The sequence below is a fragment of the Fragaria vesca genome, linkage group LG7 (assembly GCF_000184155.1).
Source record: "Fragaria vesca subsp. vesca linkage group LG7, FraVesHawaii_1.0, whole genome shotgun sequence".
Lineage (NCBI taxonomy): Eukaryota > Viridiplantae > Streptophyta > Magnoliopsida > Rosales > Rosaceae > Fragaria > Fragaria vesca.
In genome coordinates, this window is record NC_020497.1 from 6,647,917 (window position 1) to 6,656,320 (window position 8,404).

The window sequence follows — 8,404 nt, forward strand, 5'->3', positions numbered from 1 at the left end:
TAGATTCAGAGCTTTAAACCGCCGATCAATATGAGATCTCAAATTGATTTGATCGAATTTAAAAGTACTATCATAAAGAGCAATCCAATGATTCATAGAGATGGAGAAGAAAGAAGAGGCTTGAATGGTGGATATCAAATTATCAATGCCTGCTTCAATAGTGAATTAGGGTTCTTTGTCATGTATACCTTTCTTTTTTTCTTTTTCTTTTACATCTGACCCTCTTCTTCTTTTATATATATTTGGATAATTCAAGAAATTGTTTTATCAAATTAGTCAAAATCCACGTCACCAACATTACTAACAAGTGTTGATGTGGCTTATGCTTTTTCATTTGGGATTCATATTTTGTAGAATATTTTGGTGCATGTAGCATTACTCTTAACTCAATGAGTCCAAAATAACAGACACACATTTGTTTCTCAACAAAAACCTTCCATAAAAAACTATAAGAGCATCTCCAACCCATGCGTTAAATTATTTTGTCAAATTTTGAATTTGACAATTGAGGCTTGTAGTCAAAGGATTCAAATTTGCCAATCACATTTACTTGACCACCCCAATAACTACCATCTAGATTGGTAACATATGTCTCTTCAAATTGTTTTACTTTATTGTTGATAAAAAAATGAGCATGTGTCACCAATCTAGATAGTGGTTATTGGGGTGATCAAGTAGAAAGTGATTGGCAAATTTGAATTCTTAGTCAAAATTTCACTCTAGCCCAAATGTCAAATTTAAATACCAATCTATTATTTTTTATTAATAATTTATGTATGATTTTATTTCCTCCTTTAAAAGCTAAACCGGAGAAACGACACTCTCATTCACTCTCTTTCTCTCTCTCTCTCTCTCTCAAGCCCACCTCTGACCGACTACTGTACGTCTTTCCCTCTGCATGCGACCTTTTTTGTAGCCAATTTTTTGATCAACCCACTGATTTCTATTCTCCTTCTCCTGCCTAGAAATTGCACCTACTTCAATTACAATTCTAATAGAAGTATCAAGGACCCTTGTACCCAGTCCCAACCTGATCATTTGGCTTTATGTGGTTTCTGTTTTGATTATGTTCGTCGCTGATCTGTTTCGATCGGTGGCTTCACGGTGGTACCGATACTGTATTATAAGTTTTGGTCTGAGTTCTGGGTATGAAATATACAAGAGGATATGGAGAGACGATTAGACTGAGTGAGAGAGAAGAGAAACAATAGAAAAAGAAAAGACCAGAAGCTTGGAGGCTATCAAATTTGACAGTATAAACCCAACCTGTCATCCACGAAGGATTTGAAGCATGGGTTGGAGACGATGGATTATGTCATTTTTTGTCCGTTGAGCCTCAAGCTGGAATTTGACAAAGCCACTGGAGATACTCTAAGGAATCAATCTACAAAATGTGAGACCAGAGGCGGAGCCAAAAATCAAATCATAATAAGGGGGGGGGGCAATATAAAAGGTTAAAAAATTAAGATAAACTTAATGGTGAAATTTACTATGATAGAAAAAGGTTTTAAGCTAAATTATACATCAATTGACTCGTCCCTCCTGCATATCGCAAAAGTCATTGTCGAGAATTTTCAAGAACTACTGCTTTGGTATCAGAGTTAGGTTATAATAAAGATACTGATGTACCAGGTTTAGATTCAGTACTTTTTGTTTTGAAGAACCCATGAATTGTCGATTGTTTACTCCTATTGACAAATGTGAGAACAAACGAGAGAGAGAGAGAGAGAGCCGAACATCTTTTGTTTTTATTTTTTTTTATACAAATACACTGCCATGGGTTTGGTCTTTATAGAGTGATCTATTTAAATTAATTTGTAGGGTAAATGCATAATAGTACTAAGAATATGACCAAATTAACTACTTTAAGAAAACATTTTTGTATCATTTTCTATAGTTAACAAGCAAAAGCTCGAGCTGCTAAAATTTAGGGTTGGGGTGCCAATACTTACGGTTTAACTAAAGTTTGGTTAAATTGAGCCAAATTTTGAATGATTAAAACATCTAATTTGAAATTTGGAGGGGTGCCCTTGGTCCTTGAATGCCTCCGCCCAGTGAGACCGAAATTGCACAATGCTAACTAGATGGCATCATACATATGTCTTTGCAGGTAGTCATTGAGCCCCAGTAAGCCAGTAATACAGTCGTACTTGGTCTTGGTATATCCCTGCCACAATTCACCAACCCCGCAGCTCCTCCTCACCACCTCCAAACCCTTGTCCATCTCCTCTCTGAAACTCCTCACCTCCTCCGTAGGCTTGTTGTGTATTAGAACCAAGTACCAGTAGTTCCACATTTTGCTCTCATGATCTCTCCACTCCACCATAGGCTGGTTGGGCATCTCAATTTTGTTTTTGATATCCGAAAACAGTCGCGAAATCATGAAGGGCACATCCTTCTCCTCCCCCTCTATCACCGCCTCAAACAGCCTCTGGAACGCTGCCTGAGCAGCCACTTGCTCTCTTCCCAGCTGCACCTCCGCCATCAACGGCACTGTTTCGAACTTGTTATTAGGCGGAGTTATCATCCACCGTTGAAACCTCATCAAGACCAGATCCAAATGTACAAGCCTGTTCGTGTAGCTGTCAAGCCAGAACTTGTTATAGTGCCATGAATTTCATGATCATCTTGTCCTGATCGTTGAAAATCTGTAGGCCTTGGAAGATTTCATCTGATCTCAAGGAATTGAGGGTGGCCTGTAAAAAAGACAGGACGGGTTTCAGCTTTGTGTTCTTCTCCATTTCTTGGGTGACTTGATCGCACACTTGTTGGTACATCTCTCTGATTGTCTCTCGGAGTCTGAACTTCTCGTTCTTCTCCATTGTTTGGGTGACTTGATCGCACACTTGTTGGTGCATCTCTCTGATTGTCTCTCGGAGTGATCTGAACTTCACGTTCTTCTCTATCTCTTGGGTGACTTGATCGCACTCTTCTTGGACACCGCCACGCCTAGCTAGTCTTCTTGTGTTAATTTGTATCTCTCAGACTCAGAATTCTTGATATGGAAACTCTCCTCCTATATATATTTATAGGCCTAATGGCTTTCCTATTCCTATTCCTAATAGATTAAGGGTAGATTAAGGGAATACATACCTGAGCGCGTTGGAGGAAGATTCCAGGAAAGTTAGGAAGTCCCAGACCTTGTTCGAAAGGGATAAATTGGAAAGCTTTTTAGTGGCAATTAAATATGGCTGTTACTAGCTAGGCATGAGAATATGAAAATAGAAACTGATAAATCAAAACAGTTTTTTTTTTTTTTAATTGATACATGCATGTAACTTTCCAACTGTGATAACAATGAGAAATGAAGTGAGATGGGGAAGGAAAATTAGAATGAAAACAAAATAGCTATTGTAATAACACGTACAACGTACAACTCTGTCTCGAGCTCCTATTCTCATCTCTTGTGCGTCACAGTGCAGTTGTGCGCGCAGCTGGAAATGTTTCGATAATCATCTTAGTGTGGCGATCAGCTTTTTAGGCCAAACAAACCATGAACGATGCTTAACCTTATCAGAATCCTAAGAGTTTGACCCCTCGTTAATTAAAGGGATCATCGTTTCTTACATCAATTATTATGTATTGCTGGTGATACATCGATCAATTTACTTCTGTACAATAAGATTATTGGATCAATACGTAGCTTATATAGCCACGAACAGATTCTTCGAATGTAAACCTCTGTTCTTCGAATTACAAAGCTCGTGAAGAAGAAATTGTTCCGTATGGTCCAAGATAATTAAGGATTGAGACGTGGTTTAGCTAGAGATCGAATGACCTATACTTCCACATACTTCTTGTTTTTGAATGTGGAGATCCAGAACAGCTAGAAGCTTCTTCCAAGGGTAATAATTTGGAGAAACAACTTTTGCGGCCGATGCTTGCGCTACACTCTATGCTATTACATATGAAGACGTTGAAATGATTTCACTTCATCAATTCATGCCCTTCTTCCAGTTTGCAACTCTAGACAAACTCTGTTTGTAATTTGTTATAATTTAGCTCTCCACCATAACCAGAATTATAGCTCAATGGCTGTTTCAGTTTTTGGATCAAAATAGAGCATAAAAATACGTACCTACTTGGGAAAATTTAGCCATCATAAAACCATAGGTTCAGTCTTTCAAAAAGAAAAGAAAAAAAAAAAAAACAGGTTTAGATTGTTTAACTTGAGCTCATATATAGAGTACCACTGTCATTATGCAGAAGAGCTTTTGGGTACCCTATTGTGGCATTATTACCATAATGAAGAAGTGCCCTAACTATTCTCAGTGGAGCCATGTCTGGTCTAGCAAAGTATACACTCATGGTAATGAATTGGAATACGAAAATTTGAGAGATCATTATGGTATCACGCTGTGTATCATCATACTGCATCACCCAAAAAACCAAGTTGAAAAAAAAAACAAAAAAAGATTCGAGATTTTGTAAGAAAAAACCAAAGAGGAGGCAATGAGATCGTTTTGGAAAATGGTGGGAGTTTCATTTGCTTGTTGACTACCTTCATCTCATCACCATATGGCAGTAGTGTAGGTACTGATAAGGAAGTGAGGAGATAGTAACACAAGAAATGAGTGAAGCCTTGCTGGTCGCAGTTTTAATCAAATGGCTAAAAATTCTATGTCCAAAAGAAAATGATGCCTAGCTACACCAATTTTATCACCCACTACATACTGTATAATATGCCCATACCCACATGTATATCAGTATACCACCAACACATTTGATCAATTGCACATTACGATACTAATACGATATCACTTCTAGAATTCCAGCTAAAATACCGATCAAGAATTTGTTTTGTTCTTCAATTCTAACAAAGTTCCAATTTTACGGAAATCTCTAAAATCTTCATAACTTTAAGAGTGACTCTCATATTTGAATTTTTCTCTCTTTTAGGGAAATATTAGACTATATTCCTCCAATGAATTCCTTTTAGCTACTGTATCCCTAAAATAGGGAATGTGAGGAAAGAAAAAACGATATTTCTTAAATTTGTAAAGTATGCTGCTACGTACCTTGTAAAAACCTTAACGTGCTCTTCAAAATAGCTAAGGAGCCAAGATAAAATATCTAATTTGTGAAGAAATTTGCTTTCTATTCGATTGTGATACCGATGTATACCAAGAACATCTCATTATTAAGGGCTATTTTCTTAACTATTTATCTTCTTCTATTTTTGGCATAATTGCCCTAATGCCCCTAGCAATTTCATTTTTCCAGTTGTCCAATTGTACCCTAGCAACTACTTTACCAATATTTTCGGATCTTGCCGATGGTCTTCTTCATTTTAGTTAGTGGACTTCCGTCCAAATTTGTCACTCAGTGGTTACTTATACATAATTAGAGGTTCCGATCACGCTATTTGGCCATGAAATTGAATGAAAGTTTATTAAGTTGAAAATGATGAAATCATTTGGTATGATTTTTGACAAGTGATAGAAGAGTTGATAAATTTTAGACAATAAGTAATTTCTTTGTTCGAGTGTTTTTCAATTAGTCCATGCCCACTTTGCTCTCTTTTGTAGCAATGCAAGTGCATGAAACATAATGACAGCTTAATATTGGGGCAAAAAACAAAACAGATGCATTTTCTCTTTGATGATAGATAATGGGATATGATCTTCAATCTCAACTCATCATACTTAGCTCTCCTAGCTTGAGAACAAAATTGAAACAAGAATTTGGTCCCCAATCTAAATTATGGGCTGGCAAGTTTAGTGTTGAAGCAGCTAAAATCAAGGGACCATGTGAAGTGGCTCAGCCTGAAGTTGGAAGTTGGACAAAATAGTACCACTAGCTAGCATTCACAATGATGATATTAGGATCCAATGGGTGAGAGGAGGAGAAGAAGAAGAAGAAACAGATGGTGGTGTTCATGATGATGATGATGATGATGATGGTGAAGAAGAAGAAGATGAAGCCAAAATGGGGGATCATTTTCCAAATAAATGAGTATGGTTTTAGGTACTCAATTACAGTAAGAAAAGAGACAAAAGGAGGAGGACCTTTGCAATCCCTCCCCTTCCATACTTTGGCTTCCCTTCCAATAATCCACTCAATACTCATGGTTCACTTTGGCTTCTCAAGTCCCTACATTAGATATGCCCACATACACGTGACTTGCACGTGAGGCGCCATGGAAATCTTTAATCATGTCTTTTTAACAGAAGTTAGAGTCGGAGAAAAGTGGCTCTCAAGACATCAAAGGATGCTGAATCAATAACAAAACTTGAAAGTTTGGACAAACTTAGGATAGTACATTATAATCACCAGAAGATCGATTCTAGGTTTGGAACGGAGTATGCTGAAAATGTGTATCTTTGAACAATGGTTTTTACTGTTGAAACAAAATTGTATTGCTGATGGCTGCTTTAGAATTTACCCCATATATATAGACATGATGTGGTACAAATTTGAATGCTTATGTGTTTGCTTGCTTGTACTTACAGAAGCATCCATGTTTTGCTTAAATACCTTTTCAAATGCATTCAATAAACCCTAAGATTTGATAAAAATTTTAGTGTTAGGTTTAGGAAATGATTGCATCTGATTAAGCCTGAGTTCACATGTTTGAATGTTAAGAACATACGACTTGTGGAAGATTTTTGGTGTAAAAGCAAAGAGGATTAGAAACTTAGGAAGGTTGCGTTTACTTTTCAAGCACTAGTTTTCTTCTTTTGGGCAATTGTAATAAGATAAGAAGTACAAAATTGAAACAAACACAACTTTGACCAAATTGTCATTTGCGCATTGCATTTTCTCCAGGCAATTATCTGTCATAATTTCAAGTACATCAAAATCAACACTAAACATAATACTCGGATCCTCCAGTCATTGACTCTACTTCTCTAAGTTACTATTCATTAAGGATGAGTCTCATACTCTGATCATTACTTTTTAATTTTTGGTGCTCAAAGTTTTAGCCCTATGTTTTCTCCGATGAAAAAAAATGGATTAATTTCAGTTTACCCCTATCAACTTTAGGTCGATCATCATGTTAGTCATTCTTCTTTCAATTTCATCAAAAACACCCCTCAACTCCTAATTTTCATCAGCCGTACATGTCCAAACCTCCAATCTCCATCTAATTCCTCTGTCAAGTGATGACTTGATATCAAGAAGAAAGTCAAATTCTGAAAGTTACCTTTCGGACCATTTTTCTCCCATATCGATATACATCTTCGTTCCCATCATAACCCTCTAACCTTAGTGATTTTGGTGGGATTGCATGCAATTTGTTTATTTTTCCTTTTTTCTTTTTCTTGATATCAAGTCATCACTTGACAGAGGAATTTGATGAAGATTGGAGGTTTGGATATGCGCGGCTGATGAAAATTGGGAGTTGAGGGGTGTTTTTGATGAAATTGAAAGAAGAAGGACTAACATCATAATCGACTTAAGTTGATGGGGGTAAACTGAAATTAGTTCAAAAAAAATCTATGATACATACTCCTATATCACTATATATGGATGGAGTAGCCCAAACCCTTATAAACCACAGGCAATGTCCCATTATTCCCGATGTGGGATATATATCTCAACACGCCCCCGCACGTGTGGCGAATCTTCAAGCCTAACACATGGACAACATTTAAGGTGATGTGGAGTTCGTGTGGCATTTGGGCTTCACATGTGGACGTGGGCAACCCGCTCCGATACTATGATAAAGTAGTCTGGGGTTCACATCCAAAACCAATTGGCAATGGATGGAGTGACTCAAACCCTTATAAACCACAGGCAATGTCATATTATTCCCATGTGGGATATATATCTCAACACAATGTGATAATGTTGAGCCTTATATGTTTTTCATAAAATAATGGTATTGGCATCATTAGGTCTTAGAATTTTTAGATTACGTGTTCAAAACCTCATTAGAAAAGAAACAAAACGAAGAATATATTCTTAATATACATGAAGTCCGAACTGTTGCAAATTAGATTCATATGAACTGTGGATTGAATTCAAGCTGCCTAGTAAGACTATTCATGCTAAATTTTCTACAGTAATGATTTGGTTACTTGATGAAGGCACATGGTCATGCACAAAGTCATGTTCCATATTGAGGACTCTGTGAAGGTCCCAATTTTATTGATTCACACAATGAAGGGGAAGTCTCTAATATTCAAAAAGTTAATTAAGAAGAAAAAAAATTAGCATTAGATTCATTATCAACCTTTTTTGTGTCCCAAGCAAACCCAATTAGGCAGCACTAAAGATTCTACTTGAACTCTTTCTTGGAAAATTTATAGAAGAGATATTATCAAGTTTATGGAAAAGGCCAAAGAAATGAAGGCACCCTTCTTCTCTTCTGCATTTCAATTTCATCCTTTGCTGGCCTTTGTAATCATGACCCCCTTTTGCCATCATTACTATCAAAAGCCTCTTCTCTCTCTCTCTC